Source organism: Apis laboriosa, unplaced genomic scaffold (genome assembly GCF_014066325.1).
Source record: "Apis laboriosa isolate Shangri-la unplaced genomic scaffold, ASM1406632v1 scaffold122_cov146, whole genome shotgun sequence".
NCBI classification, from domain to species: domain Eukaryota; kingdom Metazoa; phylum Arthropoda; class Insecta; order Hymenoptera; family Apidae; genus Apis; species Apis laboriosa.
In genome coordinates, this window is record NW_025221084.1 from 1430742 (window position 1) to 1457479 (window position 26738).

General features: G+C 33.4%; 1 protein-coding gene across 4 annotated transcripts in view; it reads left to right on the forward strand.

Moving 5' to 3' along the window:
• LOC122720277 overlaps window positions 1–26738 on the forward strand; it is a 513017-nt gene that overhangs the window by 77353 nt on the left and 408926 nt on the right. For 3 of the 4 annotated variants that reach the window (XM_043946863.1, XM_043946865.1, XM_043946866.1), the window contains exon 1: window positions 673–1356. The exons of the other annotated variant lie outside the window; for it this stretch is intronic. The gene's annotated coding sequence lies outside the window, so the exon portion shown is untranslated. Of the gene's footprint in view, window positions 1–672; window positions 1357–26738 lie in introns of those variants that run through there. 4 annotated transcript variants of the gene reach the window in all.

A 26738-nucleotide genomic window follows, 5' to 3' on the forward strand; every position in this document is an offset into this window, starting at 1 on the left:
GATGACAGCGACAGCAAAGACGAAAATTTAAAATCTGCTTCCCCCCACTCGATTAGAAGGCAAAGCATGAAGGGGAAGCGGGCCGAAAGGACGACGTAACGCGTGTGCGCGGAAGTGTGGCGCGCGCGGAAGGATGGCTGGCCGCGAGGAAAAGAGGGTGAGCACCACAGGTGGTGGGCGTCCCGACGTCATGAGCGCCGCTGCACAACGCGACAAACAACTAAACGTGGCCGTCGACGAAAATCCGTCTCACCGTGTGTTCATCCATCCGTCGGTGGTACAACGCGTTTGTCACGAACCGAAGGCAAGGAACGATCATCAGTTTCGACCACGTCTTCGTCGTACGCGCTCGTTCTCTCGGTTGATTCTAACTTCTCTTTCTTTCTCTCTCTCTCTCTTTCTCTCTTTCTTCCTAGCGTACGCGCATTAAACTATATATACACAGTATACACACGTAAAGTAATACACGACCTATATATCTCTCTCTTTCTATACGTAGCCTACTATTACTACGTGCACGCGCACTGATCTATCTATCTCCTTCCCTTTCCGGCATCCCCTTCTTCTCTCTTTCTCCGACCTTCCGTCCTTACCCCTCTCACATGCCCCGTCGGATCGTTTCGACGAGATACCGCGCAGTGGCGCAGTCGTCGCCACGAGAGCGACGTGCTCTCCGTCGGTGGTCATGAATCGTGCGGCGGAAGAGGTCCTCGCGAGCCGGCTGCCGCCGTCGTCGTCGTAGTCGTGTAGTCCTAGTCATCGTCGCCGCGCCGTTATGTTAGTCCTTATCGTCGCGCGGTATTCGAGTTTGTGAATCTTTGTAATCGTGTTTCATAGTTTTGTCAATGGTCGTCGTGATGGTGATCGTGTGGTACATGGGATCCCTTTGATCGTCTCGCGTGTGGTCGATTCGAGCGCGACTGTACCGATCGAACTCCGGCGGTGTTGTTGCGTTTACCGTGTGACGATCGACAGTGGTGTTTTGCAAGTAAGAAATGGGCTTTGGTAGGCGCGTGCCGCGTCGCAGTGAACGTTGCGTCGCTGATCGCCGACAGCGGCGCCATAACGGGGCGCGTTCGCACGCGATCACAGTGTGAGACGAGAAAAAAAAGAAGAAAAAAGAAGAAATAGGTGCGGAAGCTGGTTACACGCCGATCAAGGAGGAAGAGAGTCTTCTTTTGCTTGTTTTGGTTTTTTGTTCAATCAGTGTCGTGATTATCGCCGCGTGTAAGCACGGTCGTACGGAGATTGTGCTGTGCCCACAGAGGAAGAACGAGAGCGCGCCGAGGGCTGAAAATGTGAGAAAACTTATTGTTCCGGCTGGTTGGCGGGACACCGGACGATTTCGTTGACAAGGTAATGTGATACGGCTGACCGAACGTTTTTACGCGCCAAATGAACGCGGCACGGCTCGTGTCGCGTGATTTACGCATTGTACGCGCGCAAACGCGACACATTTCAGTGAAACGTGTGCACGTTAATTATACGATTGTGGACTCTACCTCTTCTCGTGCAATCGTTTTTTTTCGCGACTCATGTTTAGTATCGGTGTATAGCATTGTTCACGCGAATTTTTCATCGCAATTTCCCGTGGAAATGTCGCAGAGATTCGTCGAAATGGCCAATCCATTGTCGATATCGATTAACGTAATGGTCGATCTCGCGTTAAATAGTGATCGATCGTAATATCACTTGACACGATTTCGCTTGGAAAATAAGGACCTTATAATACGTTGCGCGATGACAGATGTAGGTTGGAGTATATAATCTTAGAAAGTCTTAATACTTATCAACATCATACATATATTTTAATATATATATTTATATTAATTATAAATGTTTCGATATATATATATATATATTTTAAAAATGGCCGTCGTATCGATATTTATCGACTCTATTTGACTATTCCTATTAAGTATTTCAAATTATATCGTCGTAATCAGATAATTCATACTTCAAGAAATAAAAATACTTTTGATATTTCAGGAAAAATTCTAGTATATATAAAATTAAACCACACGTGTTAAAAATTTTTCCATATCTTCTTTCGAACTTAAAAAAAAATTCTTAATTTAAGAAAAAAGAATAAAATTAAATATTCTGAAACGAATTTTATAATTCTCTGGAGCTCGAAATGAGTCGATTCGTTTTACTTATTTCAAATCGTAATATCGTATCGCTTTTCTTTTCTGAAAAGTCGATATCGAGCCGAGCGTGTTCGAATAAGCGGGAAGTGATTAATCGAACGCTCGTTCCGCGGTTCGACGGCGCGTAACAACGAAACTCGCTTTCCACCAGCACCAGCAGTAGCTCTGGCTCTCCGTGAAAGCGCAAAACCATGGAACGAGAATAAAGAGACTCCGTGAGTAGCAACGGCTAGTCGTCCCTGGCGGATTTACTGTTTACGCTGTTTTCCGGTGGCGCGAACGCCCACGTATAGTAAAATTTCGAGACGTTCTTTTCGTGACTCGTGTCTTTTTCAGATCGATACGGAGTCAAGGTTGCCAGTTGTAGAGCGGCACGTAAAAATAATAACGCGCCTCGACCGGGAACGAGAGAAAAAAAGAGCGAGAGAAAGAGGGCCGAGAGGTAGAAATGGATAGACGGGAGGGGAGAGGGGAGGGGCGGGGGGGAGAAAAGGTGGAAACAAAAAGGGAACGAGGCGGAACGTTTCACGCTCCCTGTTGCTCCGTACATTGTTCCATATTTGTCCGGCTTCGGTGACCCTATCGGAAAAGCGCTATAAATAGAGAACGATTTCCAATTTTACACAGAAAGGCAGGCAACGCACCAACTGCAGACGAGATGCGACTACTCGAGTGCGCCAGACGTTTCCTTTCGTAATTAGGTCAATCTGTACCTAATGAGACGTTACTCGCGCGTACCTCTACAACCGTTTCGCCTCATTTCAGGCTGGCGAGATTCGTCCCCTCGGATCGAAAGATTTTAATTAAAGGTTCGCCATTCGAGATTCGGCGACGAGCGTGCGTCGCGATGCCATCGGCTTCCCAATAATCTTCGCGCTCTCGTTTTCGAGAGGTGTACAGCCGGCCTCCTCTCTTCGAGGGGAGAGAAGAAGAGACGAATAGGCAAAGCGCAACGAGGTCGAGGTTCGAGGAGACACGATGTCGTTTCGTTGAATATGGCAGATCTTCGTTTAATTTGTCGATAATGTTGGTAATTGATTTATTGATAAATATCGATGGATATTGATGCGGAGATAGAGTTGTCAGGATAGGAGATAGATACGATATAAATAGTTGTTTAGGATGACAATAGTGGGTATTGTTTGTCGAGAAAACAAATGCTGAGTAAACATTAAGTGACGTCATTTATTTTGCGCAATTTATTTAACGTCGTGGGCTCGTCGTTCTAAAGATAATAAAAGTTGTACTAATTTTGGTGGCTATGTAGAGATGTTGGTGGTTTATAGAAACACGTAAGGTTTTATGTAAAAGGGGAAAGGATCGGAAGAGATAAAAGTTCAAGTTTTTCTTATTTTTCTTCTTATTCGTATATCTCGTACGAAATATCTCTATTCTCGGAAGAATTCGTTCCTGTGAATAAATTTGTACAATACATTTTTCATTAATGACTAATTCTTACAATACATTTTGAAAATATACATTACAATTATCCATAAATAATTCATTCACAATACAATGGAACGTCGATTATTCGAAATTTAGTTGTTCAAACAATCGAACAGCGAATGAATATTAAGTATTATGATGATATTTAAACCAGCATATCTAACAATGTTTACATTCATTTTTTTTTTTTTTTAAATGAATTTCTCTTACTTTTCATGTATTCTTTTAATAAACATCTGTACTTAAAAATTATTTAAATTTTTTTAAATTATATCTATAAATATATATGATTTTTCTCGATAAACAAATTTGTCAATTGTTAATCGACGTTCTTATTATAATCATAACCTCAATACCTCTTAATAACTACTTTTCACTCCCAAAGTCATTTATATACACATACGTTGAAAATATTTTCGAGTTGTTACTTATAAATAGATGATTCCGTTGTGTCCATAATTTGAACTGGAGATCACCGACCACTGAATTATTACGGAATATCAGTCATCCGTGTCGCAATCACGGGCCCGGTATTAGTTGCATTCTTCATTCAGTGAGCGCATCAACGACTTCCTCGTCGGTGGCGTGTATTTGCGCGCGTGGCGCTTTAAAATAGTCACCGGTAAATATACACACCAGCGGGGGAACACTTTTATTTATCGCGGCTACTACGTGCCGTTTCTGATTGACGGGCATTAGCTGCGGCCACTCGAACATTCGTACACGGCTGCCGTGTCGAAACGAATTGAAACGTCGCCGAATATTTACGGGGAATTTCCGCTGCCGCGAAGAAATCGCGAAATTCCGATGGAGGCGAATCGAGAAGATTTCAGATCAAATCACTGACTGACGTGTTAATAAGATTACCTATCGAGTAATTTAAAACCGCTTGGTTGAATAATATATGGAAATTTCGATTGCCGAACGACTTGAAAAAAAAAAGATTTTGCTTTTCAAAAAAATATTCTTCTCGTAACTTACGTAACTGTGTAATCGATGACTTTTATGTTGACTCATAATAGAAAGAGAGAGAGAGATAGAGAGAGGAGAAAAGTAAGCAGTCGATGCGATGTCTGACAATTTTGGCTGAATCTACTGTTCTTGATGTAATATTAAGATGTAGAATTCTTTGATATTTTCAAGGAAAGCATTTTGATTTTATTACGATTTATGGAAATTTTATAATTTCCCAATTTTCTAATTCCATATTATTTACAATTGTAATATGTTGTTAGAAAGAGAGAGAGAGAGAGAGAGAGAGAGAGAGAGAGAGAGAGAGAGAAAAGTAAGCAGTCGATGCGATGTCTGACAATTTTGGCTGAATCTACTGTTCTTGCTGTAATATTAAGATGTCGAATTCTTTGATATTTTCAAGGAAAGCATTTTGATTTTATTACGATTTATGGAAATTTTATAATTTCCTAATTTTCTAATTCCATATTATTTACAATTGTAATATGTTGTTTATTTTCATAGATCATATTACTGATTTAAATTTGACTCGCTGTGTATCGAAAAAGGTCAAAGGGATTAAATTTTCAAAGCAATCATTGTTACGTGAAGCAATATATATATATATATAAATTTTCTTCCGATATACAAAGATAATAATTTCAAGTTGAATCCAAGTTAAGATAAATTTGTATCGGGATAGGTAATAATGTTTGCAATTTATTAACTGCATCTTATATTCATTCATCTTCAACTGTATAACTTAAGAAAGCATCGAAGCATGTATACTCAGGTTATTTTTGCTATTGGCAAGAGTATTATTATCGTACTATAATACATTTTCGTTTATATATTTTTTCTTCTCTAATTCGAGATTATTTACGATTCCAGTAAAATTAACACTAATATTATATTTTCCTTTATTCTTGCTATACCATATCATTTATTGCATAATCTTTGGCAGAGACAGATTATAGCAGTGTTCAAGTTCTGGAACTTACTCGTAGAAGGATTCATTAAAGGCGAGGCTTGCTTCGCGTGGTGAAGTAAAAGTCTAATTTTTTTACATCGATTTTTTTTTAATATCCTTTTTTTTTAAATACATTTATTAATTTTTTATCAAAAGCTCGATCCCTTTTCCGTTTGAAAGTATTACGTACTATAGATGTTTATTTTTTTTACTCGACAGCGAGATATTTCCCCTTTCATTCCTCTCCAATAAATCGTGCAATTATTTGCCCTGCAACTCTCTCTCTGCGGAATGGATCAACGTCTCTTCGTTAAACCGGTCGTTTTCTATTCATGAGATACAGTTTATAACTCATTCTATTTTCTTATCTCGATATACCCGCCTGAATACGTTACATATACGATACATTTCAGGAATTGGTAGCATATATGTACATGTTGTAATGAAGCGTCGCATGTGAACACGATATTGTTCGCGGAAATGTATTGTAGTTTCTCCAAGTACATTTTATCCTTTAAGAATTGCCATGAATTAGAGGAAATTGATTCGTAACGAATCATTATTAATTTTGACAATTGATGATGACAAATTCGTATGCGCATAACATCTCTCTTTAATGAAAAAAAACTAACTGAGAAATGTTAAATCAACATAAAGAAATAAAGGTATAATAATTTTAATATCGTCATTATTATTAATTACAAATTTATAATTACGAAGCAATATTACATTATTTGATTGACGTCAATGTAATCGAAAAATATACTCTATTAATTATTCATTCTGCTTATCTCTCTATCATCATTCGCTTTCTCTAACGTTATCCTTTAACGATGTTTCCATCGTTTCGATCAGAAAAATTAAGAAAGATTAATATAGAAAAAAATAACTTATTTCAATTTTTCATTTTTCGCGTGAAATAAAATTTATTCTTGATCGCGTGTCGAGCCATACATACTTTTCTTCCTTCGAGAGAATGGGACGAAGAGAGGAAACAATTCGAAAGCCGGACGCGTTCGCCGATACGAAAATACATGGAAGAAAATGGAAAAGGAAAAGAAAGAACGGATACAACTTATCCCATCGTTATTTTTCCTTCCATTATATCGGAAATCTTACTCGCGATTCATTTCCGACTCCACGGGTTAAAGCTTCAGATTAGCGGGGCTTTTCCTTTTGCTCGCTTCCTTCCTTCCTTCTCCCTCCCCCTCCCCCCTATCCCATCGTGATAAACATTTCCGCATCGCTTTGACTCATTTCAATATTCAACGACGACGAGTGGAAATTGACAGAACTTGTTACCGCCTCGCCACAGGCGAGAAATCCGATGTTGCTCGAATAAAAAGCGCAGAAAACGGAATAAAAGAGCCGAATGAATCGTTCCTCTCTCTCTCTCCCCCTCCCTCTCTCTCTCTCTCTCTCTCTCTCGTGCACTATCGAGCGTACAGATTCGCCGATCGTTTCGAATTAACCCCCAGGTTCGACAGGGTGGGCCGCGCCACCCCCTGCGAATCTCTTCCGCTATAATTCTAAAAAATAATTCTCGCGCTTGGGGCGGTGATCACGTGCACGCGAAGCTGGAATAAGAGAGCCACGCTTTCCACGCTTTCCACGCTTTTTATCGAAAATTCGCTTCACTTATATTATACAAACCGTTTAATATCGGATTTAAAAGCGTCGCGAACAATTCGTTTGAAGTCACGAATCGCATCTGGTATATGTTCTGGGATGTTTCAATGGGAACGGAAGAAGGGAAGGGATCGAAATTAAAAAGTTTTTCAATGAAGTGTACGCACAGTGGAGTCACTGGTGTTGCGTTTCAAACAGCTATAATTACCGCTTTGACACGGGTATAAATAAAATATTGATATTCCCCCATTAGCCAATGTTGTTTCGATACAAAAATAATCGAGTTGAAGTAATTTTAGGGGGAAGATTAGAATATTTGTCGAATGCGTAAATGATGATACGTAAGTTGGTTACGTAAAATTATTTTAAATGTTATTTTATTTTTATTATAGGGGGAAAAGATACATTCGAAAATAGAAGTTTATTTAAAAGGTGATACAAATATTTCGAAATATTTTATTCGTTTTAATCTAATAATAATTTATTATATTCGTTATCCTTATTAATATAAATAGTTTACCTACGTGAATTCTCGCTGTCCCAATTATAAAATTTCAGCTTCGCCGAATAATTCTCTTCTCTTGCATTAGCATAATGAAAATGTTGAAGACATTTTGTTACATGCAAATAACTCCATATTCGAAGTATTATTTAAAATATTTTTCCCTTCTAAATTTTATCCAGCCTGGTCAATTAACCTAGTGTTAAGAAATAACTTTGATTTATGAATAGTAAAGTGCAATAGTAATCACGTTTGTACAAATGTCAAGTTTATTTATTCGTTATCGATAGTATCAAGTCGAGAGAAAGAGAGAGAGAAAAAAAACTTGGTGCATATCTCCATTATCGTTCATAGGATTTTTCGAGTTTTGGCTTCAATTTTACCCCCTCCCCTCTCTCTGTGATATCACGTCACAGTATCTTTTCCTTTGGCCGAGATCCAATAGATTTGGATGCGCACCATTTCATTATTTTTTTTTTTTTTTTTTTTTTTTCCTTTTTTTGACTCGAGAATCGCTGGATCCAGTTGTATGGACGGATTTGAAATCGAAAAAGAGCACGACTATGTGCGTGACATACGGCTGTCACGTGCGTTCAACGTCACAGTGAACGCATCGGGGCCAAGCATCGACAGCTGTTCTCATTTCTTGTCTTTGGATATTTCTGTACCATTTGATGCACACGCGATAATCAGGCTGATTGATATCGGTATTACTTCGGATAAATCTCTCAGGTTCTTTAATTAACGCGTCTAAACGATCGCCCCAGTTTCTGGCTACTACGAACTCTTGCAATTCTTATCCTCTTAACTCGTGTCCCGTCGTCGAACAAATACACGAGCTTTGTGAAATTTTTATTCGAAATTTCCGAATAATCCTTTCAAATTCTATTTCTCGATAAGATAGAATGTTGCATTCGATGTGCAATCGATTTTCAATTTTATTTCCCGTAAAATAGATTTAATTAAATGAATTAATCGAAATAGAATTAAGCGAGGCAACTAGATTAACGAAAGTAGAATTAAGTAAGGAATAGATGAACAAAATCCTTGAATCTACTCATGAATTTTATATAAGACAGTTTGTTAAATAATTTCTTTTTTATATCTTCCTCGAATTAATATTTCGTTAAGAAAGGTAAACAACAATTAGTAAGAAATAAAAATTTCAATGTAATAAAACTAAATAATCAGATAAATAAATATTACTATGAATATTCAAATAATCGTACAGTGGATCGCCGATTACTTTCCCCGATCAATTTTCCAAGTTTTTCCTCATTCGCATTCACGCCCACGTGCGGCTTTTCCACACTTCTATTTTCGTATTCGGGAGAAACTGGAGCGAGGGGGAGTCGAGGGGGTCGTTCGATTTTTTCGAATTTTCGCCGAATACAGTATGGCCGGTGTCTCCGTCGTAAATCATTCGTGGAAACGTGGCGTGTCAGCGGGAGCACGAAAACGTTGGGCCGGTATATAACGTGCAAAACGTAAAATCGCGCAAAGCGCCAGCTTGCTAGCCTAATCAACTTAGCGTGCGCCTACCACTAACACCGTCTCGTCGAGGTCTTCGCGGTTTGCCAACGAATGTCCTGTCACGAAATCGCAGATGCGAAACAATGCGTAACGGCTAGCGCGCGCGACATTAGACAACTGCATTGCAAATTACCGCGGGATATATCAGTATAGTATACGGCTAATTTTGGCCCCCTCGTCATGATCCCGATTGTTTTTCGAGCGAAATATCGTTGTGCTAAATAGGAATACGTATACACGCGATGCTCAAAGATCTACAATGTTTTCTTTTTGATTTTTTTTTTTTTTTAACGAAGAAAGTTTCGGGATGAAATTCCATTTTAATAATCGATTTAAATACGATAAAATTATATGCTGATGTTGTATTTTTGTCGTGATAAAAATTGATATAAAGAAATAGAAATATATTATATAGTGTTGTATGATAGTATAGTTAAAATTTATTTTGTTTTTGATTGATTGATTTAAATACGATAAAATTATATAATGATGATGTATTTTTGTCGTGATAAAAATTGATAAAATTTTTTAAAATTTTGTTCTTTTTTGATACAGAGAATGAATTTAAATATATTTCATTTATATCAATTTAAACGCGTGTAACAATATTCTTGTCTTAAATGAACTTCAGAATTACACTTGATTTAATATTATTATTAAATGTAAAGTATACAAACATTTTATCATTCATTTTCTGAATATTCGTGCAACATATTCATTCAGAATAATTACATCAACACTCATAACTCTCGAGCCAACTTCAGAGCCAGAATTTCCTTACTGTGCGTAATTCCATCAGCTATTTCTTACTTCCCATTCAATGTATCCTCTTACAAGTTACAACTTTACACTCTGTCTTTATGAATCTTTTAATCGCATTTTCTGTAACATCCTTCTCGTACGTTTTAAAACTTCGTAATAAATCGTCGAATATATATATATTTTTTATATGTATAATATATATATATTTGTATATATATATTTTTTTATATGTATAATATATATTTTCACCAGTATCGCTTGTTAATATGACGTCGAGAAATGTAATGGTGTCGTAAAACAATTATTGAACCATTAGCTTGCGTGCAGCAAATGGGAGACGCGTACGGATAGATGTGACCGGATAGATAATTATATCTGTTCGCTGTCTTTGGAACTGTAACTGGTGCAAAACAACGATCTCGATAACTTCAACGTCGATCATTCGAAAATACTTATCAGATTATTAAATATAACGTAAATAAACTTGAATATCGATAGACTAAGTACTTTGAGAAATGAGATAATTTTGAATTAAAACATTGATTTTATAAGTTTTTATAAGATTTTATAAGATTTTATAAGTTAAATTTTGGGAACTCGTGTTTTATAAAAAATTCTCAAAAATGACTATTTTTTAATTTATTTTAAGTTTTATTATTACATTTATTTCTTATTGTATTGTATTTTATGATTCATTTTTATTATTAGATTTTTAAAAACACTATACTTGTTTTTAAATTTATAATATTCGATATATTATTATCCATGCTAAAGAAAATATTTCTTAAAATTTGTTTACATGAATTCGACGAAACATCATAATTATTGCATGAATTAGCTAATTCTTATCATATGAATATTTTATTTAATACAACATTTCGATATTGAAAAATATAATTTAAAAGTTAAACGCCACTATTGTTTTGATATTATTTCATTTGCAATAAATAAATCTATTTGTGATAAACTTATACAACAACAACAACAACAAAAATTGGAACTTTTCTCTATCGTATTAAAGAAATTTTATCAATCAACGAAAGGATTAATGTTCTTGTTACCAAAAAACTAAAAATATTATTTCACTCGTATCTCCGTAATATCAATATCAAAATGTTAAAATTACAATGAAATATCGTATCGTATTGGATTTACAACTATATAACTTGATCCCGTCGTTATATTCTTCGACATGATACGCGAAGAAATGCATCGAACGGGAAAACGCTAGGAACCGAGCACGTTTCGAGCCAAGGTAATAATTTCACGCAGAAATAGAGGCGCACGTTCGAGAAGCCTGTCGTTCGGGAACAATAATCTCGTCCAAGTTTTTTTTCTCCGATCTCTTGCTCGATCGTGCGTACAAAATGACGAGTTTCTCTCTCCCGCTAATGCCCCCACTCGTATTCTTTTACGATTATCGCGTAGCCGGTTGACGATCGTTTTAAAGCGCGCACGGTATCTTCGCTTTAACGATCCTCTTAATTGTTGGCCGTAGAACCGACTTACTTCGAACTTATCACGACTTATTCTTACGGTTTGTACTAACCGGCTACTTAAGCTGGGAATTCGACGACGAATATCCGCTTGTATCCGCTCGACTGAAATATAATAATAATAACAATAATAATAATAGTAATAATAATAATAATAATAATAATAATAATAATAATAATAATAATAATAATAATATCGTGGAAATTCGCCGTGATGAAAAATTCTTGCTGGCAAGCGTGAGTTGTAATAGCGTTTTCTCTATCTAAACATATTCTATGAAGAGGGAAAGTTTGCAACTAGTGTGCAAAAAAGGGGAATCGATGTTAAATTGGCGAGAAATTGTGACGATATGTTTAACTTATAATGAGAATTTTTCTTTCGTTTCTCTGCGATTGGAAAAATATATGTATGGATTTATTTTTTTGTAAGGATTATTATTATTGTTGTGCTATTATTTCAGATGTTTTATTCTATTTTTTGTGAAGCGAGAAATAGATAAAGAAATCTTCGTTGATATTCGCGAGTGATAAATTATTTTTGCTGGCAGTTTGTAAAATACTATTTGCAAGAAATGTAAATTATTTGCTCTCGAATGTTTTTAGAGTTCTTTGATCTTTTGGAAGAAAAGAAATAACTCATTTTCCTTTTGAATATCAAATCGCTTTATCAATTTCACTATTGATAATCTAAAACGATTTATATGATTTGAAATGTTTGATAATAGGTCTTATAAAATAAAATTGATAAAGAAAAAATTCGAATGTTATAGTAACAAGACTTATCAATTATATCTTAACGTTTTTACATCATTTTTATCATTTCTATCCAATGTTTATAAAATGAAACGTCAAGAAAGTCGATAAAATGAAATGCTAAGAAAGACCAATTCGTGATTATTTGAAATCTTAATCATTCAAAGCTTCGATTATCAAGGGATACATATGAAAATAAAATTCTCTTATATTTATCAAAAACTATTTTTCACAAAAAGATATTGCATTGAAAGTAAAATTATCGAATAATCATTCGCTAATAACTTTCGAGTTTTATTCAGAAATAGTTTTATTCGCATACTTCCATTAATCGTATTCTCTTTTCAAACTTTTATCTTTTTTTCTATTATATTTTTTTTTCCATTAGATTCCTTTTCATCATTTTTTGAGATAATAATTAGATAATCATTAAAATTAGTGCATATTAGGTTCAATCATAAGTGAGATTTCCAAGATGAATCTTTGATTTATTAAACTATTTAAACCATTTAATCGTACAATTAAAAATTCTTTTTATTGAAAAATGACTTTTTTTTTTACGAGAACGTAAAATTTTACTCAAAATTAGAACCTGGAAATGAGTTTGCGCGAGTTATTCTCGCGAATCTTTTAATCGAACACGAAACTCTCTGTATTCACTAGGTGGGCTGGATGTTGGTGAACATTTGCAAACACTTAAAGCGGCAAAGACATTTTCGTCGTGCAGGAACACGCACGAATGAACATTTAGCGAGTTCAGACGGCGTATCAAAAGTCATTCGTGCTTCTTGGTGCGCGTTTAGCAGCGTATCGGAGACGGTACGATGAAAATTTTGCGCGAATGTTTCCGAATATGAGCCAGAACCACGAGAGCGGCGTACGAAATTAAACTCGAACTTCGCCGAGCGGAACCGGCGCGATGGAAATTTCTAAAAAGAGCCCATTGTCGCGTGCACTTCCGCGCCACGATGCAACTTCGTTTGTGCTTCCTTTTCTAGGAAAGGAAGGGAACGAGCTTCCTGTTCCAATTTGATTTTTCCTAACATCTCGCTTCTCTTAAACCGTATGCATCTTTGTTACAACGACATTTTATAATCTCTGGTTATAAGATAATTGCACGATTTTTATAATTATATATATTTTAAAATTACCTAACGATTCTTATTCCATCGTTTAGAACACGCATAAGATTTTAAATAAGGAAAGAAATAAAATATTATTTTTCATATCGCGATGTGACAATGATTTCTAATGTCGATGCAAATTCAAAAAATAAAATAAATTAAATATCTTTTTTTATTATTCATTCAATAGCATTAATTAAATGGATTATATCTGATTGTCATTCGAACTACAATGAAATTTATCTCAATCTTATTTCAATCGCTCTCACGCATCGCTATTCGTTTCTCGCGAAGCGATAAAGATTTTTCATCGAGAAATAAAAAAAGAAACGAATCCTATTAATACTTGGATTACAAGGAAATTCGAATTCCGATCAAATCGCAGAACTTCGATTATAAATTCTTTTCTTGGAAATAATCATTGCTGTGAAATCTTTTTATTCAATATGTGCATTGTGCAGATATATATTTAAAATTAGAATGCTCGAATAGATTTGACGATATTCTTCTCTGGCGATTCCTCTAAAAATAATCCTTCGAATATTTTTCTTTGAATTTCCTTTGCTTTTTCTATTTCGATATACGCCGAATTTAGAAATTTGTATTTTGTACACGATGTGCCATGTAATGAGATTATAAATTATCGAAATGAAATTTCTGAACATCGTTTATGCAATTTAATGTAGATTCTTTTATTTGTTTAAAGGAATTTATTGAGATTTAGATACACAGAAATATTCGTGTATCTTATGAGAATTCATCTAAATTGTATTATCATTAATAACAATTCGATTTTATATGAAACATTATGTAGACTTATTAATGTAACATTAATTTGCGAAGGAAAAATCAACTCTTAAAATGTTGTTAATTATTTTTAAACACAATTTTGTAATGATACAAGATAAAATAAAATTTTAAACTACAAAATAATCAAATTTTAACGTTTCTTACTTTCGTTAGAGTAACAAATCATCTTAGAGATCGTCGACAATTTCATTGATTCTGTCTTAAATCAATTGTGTAAAAATATAATGGGCAAATTAAATTTTCTATTTTTCATCTTTATTTTAATTTACAATTCCACGAAATCGTTGTCCCACGAAATAGAGAAATGACAGAACAGAATATTATATATATATATATATATTACAATAATTAATCACGCGGAGAAACGTTGGTGAATCGTCCATTTTCAAGAGTTCCATTTTACATATCTTCATTCCCGTCTAGATAAGAAGCTAACACAATGTATTACAAGTTAGCGACACCGTTGGTGGCGCGTGTCATCAACGATATTAATACGATATTATGATGCATGGCCACCTTCGTCATCGTTGCACGCTTCTAATTTCTCTAGACGGGCGGACATTACCACAAAGTGGTTGACAAATAAAGCATGTGGTGGAGTGTGGTTGAAAACTACCGCCTAGATGGATCCCCTCCGTTTTATTCGTACGGTTGTGTCGAGGATGGTGTCCGAGGTTTTCTGGCTGTCGGCTCCTCGGCCAAGAAACCGAGAAAGTCGTGGGGCAGATAAGAGGGACGATGGAGGGAAGCAGAAGAAGAATCAAGTGGAAGAAGAGAGGTGTGCCGTGTTTTTGACGATGGATAGGGTCGGTTCTAGCATTTTGGCGACAATCCAGCCTCTATATAAATACCGCCGGGAGTCACCACTCGTCCCTGTGGCGCTGTGGTGCACGCGTTTATGTGTGGGCTTCTCCTCCTCGCTTCCTGCGTACTACTCGACACGCTTCGTTATTTCTCCTTCTCCTCCTCCTCCTCCTTCTTCTTCTTCTTCTTATTCCTACATTCTCTATCTCTCTCTTTTTCTCTCGCGCTCCCTCTCTTCTTTTTTTTCTTTTTTCTTTCGAATGTCAGCTCGAGCTTTTTGCCATCGTTAACCAGCCGCAAACTGCGATCCGGTATATCTGCGGACATCGGAGTCAAAACTAATAACGAGACGGCGCGAGAACGACAAATGGTTCTCGTTTTGCTACCTTGGATACCGTAATTTGTGTTACGCGAATCTGTTCAGGATTTATTGGTGAGCTTTGCTGCAAAGAGAATTTGTTTTTTAAAGTTTCGGAATTGACACTAGGACGCTGTCGAATCTTTGAAAATGGCGGTGCAAATATATCGATGCATTTAACGAAATAATGTTTAATTTATTGGAAAAGAAATTTGGTTAGGTATTATTTATTTCTGATGATCTATCACTGGAATTCTGAGTATTAGGATATTATGATCTATAGTTTTGATATTAATATGTAAAAAGAAGAGGAGTGATCAATCGATTGTTATTTTCTGAAAGATCATGTTAGATCAAGATTTATGAATTTTTTAATTTATGATATTTATTGAAATAATTTTGTTTCTTAATTTTAATGAGTTAATTGATTTATTCTCATTAGTTTACTAAGAATTGAAACTTAATATTTGGGAACAAAATAGTTGGTTTTATTTCTGATTCTTGAAATATTATCTTTTCAGACTATGTTGCAATAAACAAAATGATAAATAATAATCGAAAGTATGATATTTTGAGAATTATTGTTGTCTATTGTTATTTATTTTGTTTTGACAGTAATTTTAGTATCATATGATGTTTGAAAATTGTAAAATGATCGTTTTAAATAGATTTAACATTAAAATAAATGTTTTTTTTTTTTTAAGTTTTTGTCTAATCGTCAATTTATTTTTTTCTAATATTTTTAAATCTTGAGAAACAAAAAGAAAAAATGAAATAAAGTTTGATTTATCGTATAAATATTTATGAACAATATCTAAAATAAATTTAGGCTATTTTTAAGAATATTTAATATCTAATCCTTTTAAAATGAATTTTTCTTTTAATAGTAGATATGATATTGTAATAACAAGAAATAAATTAATTAAAAATAAATTGAATTTAATTTTTTAGAATGGGATTAATAATTTCTAGTGAAATATTATTTCTCAATATGTCTCTTGTGAATAGTACCACAAAATTCTAAAATTTATGTAAAATTACTTTGATAATATATTAATTTGACAAAGATTAAGCAATATAATTTATAATTTAGCAATATAAATTATTTGACTTTGTTTTGAGATATTTGATTGATTCTTTTACTGTTAAGAGTTTTTGAAGTCTATTCTCTCTTCCATTATGCTTTCAGTGTCGTGTTTCTGGAAGAGAGATAGCAACTCTCTCCCGCGAGAGACGGACGATAGTTTGATAAACTTTGTTCCATGGTTTGATTCTAACTTCACAATCGTTAGACTTGTCATTGTCACACGAAACAATATCTCTACTCTTAACATATAAAAAGAATAAAAATGAAGGGACGAAAAATGCTTTCTAAATTAAATTATTATTATTATAAATCATGCATTCTTTGAATATTCTGATCTGAACCATAAATTCTAACGTTTCTTGCTGAACAAAGTTTGTTTCGAAATTAATCGTATAATTTTGTTTTGCACGGGATTTTTAATTTTTTTTAATGATAATATAACTATTGTTAACGTTATTAATTGAGATAATGGTTAAATATCTGAGCAATATGCAGAACGAATCCATGTTTGTTGGAAAAAGAATTAGAATGAATTTTTTCTTCTCTTCTGTTTAATATTTCGCGAAGGGAATCGAGTTTTTTTCAAAACGCATGGAGAATCGTAAAATAATATATAAAAATTCTGTACAAATAAATACTCGCCTATGATTTATAAAAGCAACAACTCGTGATAAAAATTGCTCTATTGTTGAATTTTTCACGATTTCATAGTGTAAAAAAACAAGAATTCGAACAAATTCGAAAAGTTTAAAGTGCCAATCAATACAAACCCGAATACAAAATGGCGATATATATCTATCTTTTCATACATTATTTTCTCAAAAAATGAAAGATCGAACGAACGAATACGAATCAATCGCTACAATCAAAGTTACAATTGAATAAAATTTTCACATAAAACAATATACATTCTTCTCTATTCCTAATATTCAGATCCTCAATTTACACAATCTAATAATTTCACGCAGAGAAACAATCAACAAAAAAAAAAGATAAAAGGAGAAAAATTTCTGTGTATTCTAGAAAAACTTTTTGAACAACATTAATTCCAAACAATTTTTCCACATCACGAAATTCCTTATCCCGAGAAAAATTAAACGTCAAAACGATCGTACACCGTTAAGAAATACCGAGAGAAGAAAGAATCGTCTCGTTGCGACGCCAATTTTTCCACTCTGGAAAATCGCGTGCGGTACACCGCATTCTCTTATAAAAACGAAACTTATACCCGGGCTACTCGAAAATCCGGGCACGAGTTTATAGCACGTGAAAAATGACAGGCACGGGAAGGGAGGGAAAGGAGGGGGGAAGCAGCCACTTTTCCCGCGACATCCTCGATATTCGCTTATTCTCGAAGGACTCTGGCTTCTCGCGAATGGTTGAATGGGCCTGAGGCACAAGACGCATAGGTATTCGTTGGAAACCGTATAAAGACGTCGCGAAAGCAAGTACGAGGCGGCGATTCCACCTGGGAAATTTAAGAGAACATTCTATCGTGGCAGTTATCACGAGGATACGTGAACGCGGGAACCGACAACGTTACCTACACTTCTTCTTGACCTCGTTCAAGTTTCGCGAGCAACCACGACCAGCTTCTTCGTTTTCAGAATTTATGTGACACGTAGCGGCGTCGATCGATACCGGATCTCCTTGAACACTGCTATAATCTGTCTCTGCCAAAGATTATGCAATAAATGATATGGTATAGCAAGAATAAAGGAAAATATAATATTAGTGTTAATTTTACTGGAATCGTAAATAATCTCGAATTAGAGAAGAAAAAATATATAAACGAAAATGTATTATAGTACGATAATAATACTCTTGCCAATAGCAAAAATAACCTGAGTATACATGCTTCGATGCTTTCTTAAGTTATACAGTTGAAGATGAATGAATATAAGATGCAGTTAATAAATTGCAAACATTATTACCTATCCCGATACAAATTTATCTTAACTTGGATTCAACTTGAAATTATTATCTTTGTATATCGGAAGAAAATTTATATATATATATATATAGCTTCACGTAACAATGATTGCTTTGAAAATTTAATCCCTTTGACCTTTTTCGATACACAGCGAGTCAAATTTAAATCAGTAATATGATCTATGAAAATAAACAACATATTACAATTGTAAATAATATGGAATTAGAAAATTAGGAAATTATAAAATTTCCATAAATCGTAATAAAATCAAAATGCTTTCCTTGAAAATATCAAAGAATTCGACATCTTAATATTACAGCAAGAACAGTAGATTCAGCCAAAATTGTCAGACATCGCATCGACTGCTTACTTTTCTCTCTCTCTCTCTCTCTCTCTATCTTTTTTTCTCTTTCTCTCTCTTTCTCTCTCTCTCTTTTTATTCCATCTTCTTCTCGTCTTTTCTTCTTGCGACGATTCGGTCGAACAACGTCGACGATTTGCATTGCATTGCCGAACATTGAAAGCGTGGCGGACGCGAGATTGCGATCTCTGGACGCGGTCGAAGCGCTTCGAAATCGCTTTCGCGAAAGGGAAAGTTGCGTGATGGTGGAGATTGTAGATTAGGAAAGCGCGTTGACGGTAATTTTCGTGGCCTGAATGATACACATTGGCGGCTATCATTAGTTGGAAATCGGAATTCCATGTAAATTGGAGGGAAATGGAAGAAACGTTCGCAAAGTGTCACGACGATTTGAATATCGGTTCGGATATAATTTTTTGAATTCTTCTAATCCTTTTTTTTATCTGGCAACAACTTCTTAATTCATTTAGAGGATCTAAAAAGAGGATCTATAAAAGATAAAATATTGTGTAAAGTATTACAAAGTATTTGAAAGAAAAGAAGAAACGTTTTAAATTATTTTAGAAGCTGCGTCTAGAAGCTCAACGTTGGAGTCCTAAGGATTAAGACGTATTCTTTTTCCTATATCTCAAAAAGGTATTTGTCAAATTTTTCTTCTTAATTTGTAATTACAAATGTCGCTTTGATTAAGAGTATGCAAATAAATAAACGATATAATAAATAATAATATCAACAATTTTTTTTCTTGTACTCGGTCTATTAACGAATATAAAAATATAATCGATCAATAGATATAAGTTTCAACAATCAGTATCAAAGCCACATTTTAGCCCCAACGAAGTGATATCAATCTTTCTCTCTCTTAAATGATAAAAATATTATCTACGCTAAATATGAATTCCATTGAGATATTAATCGAATTAATAAAATAAAAATATTACCTATTCTAAATATAAGTTTAAATATTGCCGCGTTGAAAAGGGCGTCTCAAATTGATATCGATCACAACATCCCCCCGTAACCCTGTTTCTAACATTTCACAGTTAATGGACGCGTCGTTCACGCGAACTTACTTTTGCTCGTCAGTTCTTCAATTAACGAACTCTTGCCTCGTTTTATTATTAGCTTTATAGAGAGGACCGTTAGAAGCCGCGCTCTGCCACACTGGCGCACTGTTCCAGACTCTGTAAAAATATTGCTCCCGTAGAGTCGTTGGAATGTAAACGAACGTCTTGGAATTATAGAGCGAGCAGGTGTAGAACCGTTTCGTCGTTTCGACGAATGACGCGAGCACGAACCAACCGTCACGCTAGCTGCACGGAAACTCGCAGCTCCACCTCTGGGCGGATAGACATTTACGATCCCTCGTCGGTCAGACGTATTTTCCATGAACGAGCCGGACCCCGATCCGTGGACCGATAATATTTTCCACGCGAAATTTCAAAGAGCGATCGACGTCGTCGTCCTCGTAACGTATCGCTCTCATTTCTCCATTCCTTATATTCCTTTCGTCCTTATGCCCTATCATTTTTCCCATTTTTCTCTCCCCTCTCTCGTTTACGAGGCTTCGATCGAAACGCTGTTGATTTTTATAACTTTAATAACGTGACGAATGCTTAATTTTATTAATCCGATCGTATCGTCGACTCGTTCGTTTGGAAAAATGAATATCAAATCGGCACGGTTTTCGATCGTATTCCTTCGTATTCGTCCATTGTTCCCTCTTTTATTTCCCATCCGGTTTTCTCCAGTCTCCAGTGGCATCGCGTGAATTAATTTCGATCGAGTGAAGAATCGATGAAAGAAGGGGGGATGAAAGATGAAGAAGAGGAAGAAAGATTGAGGAAGAACGAATCAACGGGTTGATTGTTGACGGAATTTTGTAAAATAAAGTAGGGGATGGAAGAATTTCGTTATTTAATTACGTATCGCTCTTCATCGTGCAAGAATTCCTGGACTTTGTAGAACATTTTCGTCCTCGCCTGGACAATTAGCGGGGAAAAATTTTACGATTTACGTCGGTCCAACGCCTAATGAAATTACCTCGTGGTTACGTCGAGTGACGTTGGACACGCGTTCCGCCGCACAGGCGTGACAGAGAAGAGAGAAAATGGAATTTCGAAAAATCTACCCTCGTTTTTAATCGAAGATGAATTATTATCGCGAACAGTAGTCTCTATTTATCATTTCGTGTCTGTCTTTCAGTGTCTTCTTTTTTTTTTTTTTTTGTTTTTTATGGAATTGTAGGAAGTAAGGATTGTAAAAATGTCAGTAATGTCAAATTTTGAAATCACGTTTTATTAATGGAATGGTTGCACGTTTTCAAGTATTATCATTAGTAGATGTAGGTCACGTAGAAATTAATTTTTTAATTTATGTTTTTGTTGAGAGGAAATGTATGTAACAATGTGATGGAAATATTTATATAATTTTTATTGTAATGTAATTTATGCTTACAATTAATATTTCAAAATAATATAAATTTCTCGACATTCTTAAATTTAGCTGGAATTTTTTTTTTCAAATGAAATCAATGAAAACTTCTTTGAGTGAAAATTGTTTTGATCTTCAATAATAATTAACAATTTTTGACAAGAATTGAATTTTTTTTCAATAATAAGAGATTACGTTATAATATCATATATGATCAAATTTGAAAAATCACAATCAAATTCAGAAAAAAGAATAAAGAATAAAATATCGATATCATGTATTTGTTACAAAAATAATACAATAAAAAATATCGTTATGAAACATTTTCTTCTCTTTTTTTTTTAAATTATAGAGTAATAGCTATCTAATAAAAAAACATTCATTTCATTTTCATTAATTATGTTCTATATAATCTTTACTTTTGGAAATTGTAATAAAAAATATTGTACTATTATTTTTATAAACTATTTTTTTCACTCTATGAAAGCTAAGTTGTATTAGATTAATTTGTAGTATTATAATAAGTTGTATATACCATTATATCTGAAACAAAGTTGTGATATTTCATTTTTTTCGTTTTTTTTTTTATTTTTTATTTTGAAAATTGATAATACTTGGTACAAGATGCATGCATTTGTGTTGCATATAGAAACTTGTATACCAATCTTAAAAATTGGAATGTATATATCCTAAAAATTTTTTTTTTATGAAATATCATTTATTTGTTGCAACAATAATTAAAAATTTTAATATTTTATTATATAATCATCTTTGAATGTAATTTTTATTTTTCAAACTTGAAATTTTGATATTCTATAACACAATTTTGTTAGAAACATTCATCAGATAAATCATGATTTTTATATTATATCATTATTGTAACAAAGGAGTGGTATATTTCTCAAAATATGTAGAAAAATTAACAAGAAATATATCATATAATATCTAAAAAGAGAATTCAATTATGCATAGCAAAAAAGAGATTCTATTACTTTAAAAATACATATATATGACATGTATTCTACTATATATAAATAACATTCTGACTATATTATTGTTATAATAGAATTTAGATAGACAAACTATAAAATTTATATATTGCTTTACAAAGAATCATAAATATTTATTTGGAAATTTTTATTCTTTAATAAAATGTTAATGAATAATTTTTTATTTTCAATAAATGTTTATGTATATATGAAGCATAAAAGATCATATAGAGCAATTTTTTTTTTACCAAAATACAATTTTTAAATAGGTTCTGCGTTTTTCGTTTTTTTTAAATATTTTTATTTATTAACTTTAAATGATGCAAGATGAAGGAAAATTTTGAATTACAAAAAAATTTAATATTCTATTATTATATATTGTATAAAGAATTTTTAGATTAAATTATATTCAAAACGTGAAATCAAATGTTGAAACTTTGAAGATTGATTTCACCCTTCAAAGATATTCTTCGATAAAAATATTGTTTCATGTATAATCCATTATGCTTCACATATCGTATACAAACACGTGGGCGTATTTTAGATCAACATTTTAAATATCTAAAATAAGATGATATTATTTTTCTCTTTTATTTTTTAAAATAAACTCATCTGTTTATTTTATCAAGATGCTATTTTAAATTCATGGTATATCAAATCATATATTACATCTCACCGATCTTAACGCCATTGCGAACAACGAATTTGCAAGAAATATAATATAATTTTGAAAGAAACCTTCGCAAAATTTTTACCTGTCACCACTCTCGAAACCATTTAAATCCTATCCTCAATTATTTTTTCCTTTACACCTCTAATATCGACAAAAATAATTTAAATGTTCGATTTCAAATTAACACCATGTACGTACAAACAACTTTCATTGCGATCGTAATTTTTCCTATAAGACAGCCTTCCCAAGTATGCAGGATTAATTTCAAATTATCGAAAATGAATTGAAGCCGTGCGCGCCCATATCTCATCGCCCAATACGGGAAAACACGATTTTCGAGGGGATCGAGAAACACGACGCGTGCAACCGCATAATCGCACAATTTGCCAAGAAGTTGGTGGTGTGTCGAGCGACAAATCAAGGCCGTCGTATTCTCCCCGGTGGCAATTTGCGCCCGGCTACGCTCTTGCTTTAAAGGAATTATAAATCGCGACCCGTTCTCCCAGCGCCCGTCCAAAACAGCATGCGTGCTCCTCCACTGTACTCCTCCGCGAGATCGCGCTGTGTACGTACAAATGGCGCGCAATTGTGTATCCTCGTTGCACGCATCAACAAGTTCGTTGTCGTGCAATTAGGTTTCTACGCGGTGCCGCTCGTTGATCATTGCTCCACGGAGTGGTTATGTCATCGCCATTAGGATTTCAGTCAAGTTTTTCCGTCGAGGATGAAGAAGATTGTTTTTTTTTTTTTTTATGAAGTTGTTATCATTTTTTCCACTTTCTAAAATTCCTTTTGATTCCTCCTTTTCATGACACTCGTCTCGTCTGCTAGTTTTTAAAGAAAACGGTGAAAATACGGAAACTTGTTAAATTTTTATTTTGAAGTTACACATTGATTAAATAATATTGGGCAAAAAGAAAAGATTAGATTAAAAGTAAATAAGAAATGAAATTCGAGAAATTAGAACAAATCCAAAACTGCATTTAAAATTAAGCAAAGTAGGCATATCTAATTAAGTTCATCGAAAAGGAGATTTAGAAATAGAATTCAACATCTAATTGTTTTCTAATTTTTTTAAAACAAATATCACTCTCATTCTGGTTTATATATATATATATATATGAAAAATCTTCATTTTCATTCATAGATTTAGACGTAGCTCAGATTATGCCCATGAACAATATGAAATGAAAATAAAATGGAAAAATAAAATATAAATAGATGTTCATCGATAGATATCATACATATTTTGTACACGTCATACACACGTTACGTATCGACGAATGAAATTAGATAATCCGCATGTATGATTCGGCACATTGTCTGATCGCTAATAGATACACGCAAATTGTTCGCGGACAATGTCTGTCGGTGAAGATCGACCTTAACATTCTTCGCTCGATTCGTTCTCCACACACACACACACACACACACACACATATATATGCACATACACACATATATTTCTCCACTCTCTGTTTCATAGTTTGGATACAAACAAACATTCACACTCTTACATCACGTGTCCAACATTATTTTTTCGGCTCGTTGCCATGATCATCCATTACTGTCCGAGTGTTTACCATCGTATAATTTCATTTTTATGTTGTTCTATATATCACGTTATCGTGTTGTATCGTATTGTTATTAACGACGATGAAAATATGCGGGGATTTGATTTTGTTGTAGGAAATTGTATCTTTAGAAAGAGCGTGATTCGTTTAATAATATCGTTTTTTATTATCGTTGATATTTTTTTTTTATTTAGAATTATTCATAATAATTGTCAAGTAAAATATTATCAGCGCTTCGAACTGTTTGTTTCCGTTAATAAAAAAAGATTCTGTGGAATTCTTCAATTAGATAAGCATCAATTGCAATACTTTTTAAATTTGGAAAATTTTTAAAGGCTTATATAAACGAGATAAGAATATTTATAATGTAAATTTATTATTACAGTAGTTTTGTATATAAATATAAGCATATAAATATTTAATAAGGATTGACAAAGAATTGTTCCTTCTTCTTCTTCTTGTAGAAACAAATTAACTCAATAATATTTTTTATATTGTATTTATATAGTTATCACATTTGAGCATTTATTAACCATGTTTGTAATTTATAGGCTTAAAGAAACGAGATAATTTGTTATGTGAATACAGTAGATAATTTATCCTAATTACGTATTACGAGTTTTTATTTGTACTCTTTTCTTACTTACTTCCAGCTGACATTTTCCCTATAATCAAAACGTTACACAATAATCGTCGTTTATATATATATATATATATATTTACGTTTGTGATATATAAAGTACGTATTTACTTGACCAAGGTCTATAGTTCCAATTATAGATGTAAAATATTGTTCTCAGCGCAATTTACTTCATCGAATCCTGTAATGTTTTATAATGCTAAACTGACTATTAGAGCAAACAATTCTCTGCTACCTTAAAAACATTATATATCGTAATTTGTATCGTATATAATCATAGGAAATGTGTAATAAAGATGTCATAAAAACAGATAACTATCTAAGCACAGAGAAGTGTATACAATTACATGTTTACGCGTCTTTAAAGTAAAGTACGCCTTTCCTGTAAAATGATGTTTATCTTTATCTATTAAGTACGTAATCTGTTCACCTTTTTGGATCTCAACTTTATTTCTTTTTCTTGGAAACAATTTCTGGTTTATTTCTAAATTTAAAATACTTGAGTAATTGTTCAAATGTTACAAATATATTTTTTATTTTATAACGTATCTTTGATATGTCCACCACCAAACATTACATTCCAAGTAATTTGCATGAATAAAATTCTTCAAACATTACTCAAATATTTCTCTTCTAGCATCGTCGATTTCACCATAAAATCTTCGTTCCAGATAATTTGCAATGCATAAAAATATTTTTTTTATTTTTTTTTTTTTTACGATTACATCGCTTCATCATCAGTTTACATTCCAAGAAATTTTAACGAACAAAAATTCTTCAGTTATTGCAAATATTTCTCCTTCAATAAGCATAAAATGGTCTTCAGTGTATACTTATAAATATTTCTCTTCCAATCTATTCTTTTTAATTCAATTATTAATTAATTATTAATTAAATGTTATATTTTGGATAGATATTTCGAACAAGCACAAATTTTTCCATTATATTTTTAATTTATCGTTGTTTTTAAGAAGTTTGAAAGAAAGATTTGAAGAAAATGTTTCAAACATTCAAGGAATATTGAATAATTTTATTCTAGATAATTGAAATATGACAATCATCTAACATAATATTTTTTAAATATTTCTTCATTAACTACTTTTAATTTATTATTAAATATTTTAAATAGTTCATCAAAATTCTTTTATTATTATTGAAAAACTATCTTTATTAAATATCATATATTCCAAATAATTAAAAATTTCTCAAAAGATTCTCAAATATTACAAATCACTAGCTAACCACGAAAATTTATCAAAATCACGGACTATAAACGATCTCTTCGTTGCACAAAGCAATTATCCCATGTATCCAAATAATTCGTAACATTCTGAAATGTTACTGAAAAATCCATCCAAAATCAACGTGCCACTTGAACAATCCCGATACACGAAAGCGTTATTTCGATATAATCGAGTCACAACTATTCCAAATAATTAAATAATATCCGAAAGATTCTTAAATATTACAAAAATTCACACTAGCCTCGTTACACAAAGCATCATTCATTCCTCTAAACATTGCACGTTCCATAATTCATAACATCCTGAATCTTACAAAAATCAAAAAATCAAAAAACCTCCCTTTAACCAACCCTCGTGGCACGAAGCGCCACTTCGAAATTGAATCTTCTTCACTTCTCCCGCCTTCATTCCCGTGTTTCGTCCACGTTTCTATGAAAAAAAGAAAAAAAAAATACGTATGGTGCTTGAAAGCTGGGCCGAGTTACATTATTAAGGAAACACAGTGGCGGCGGGAGA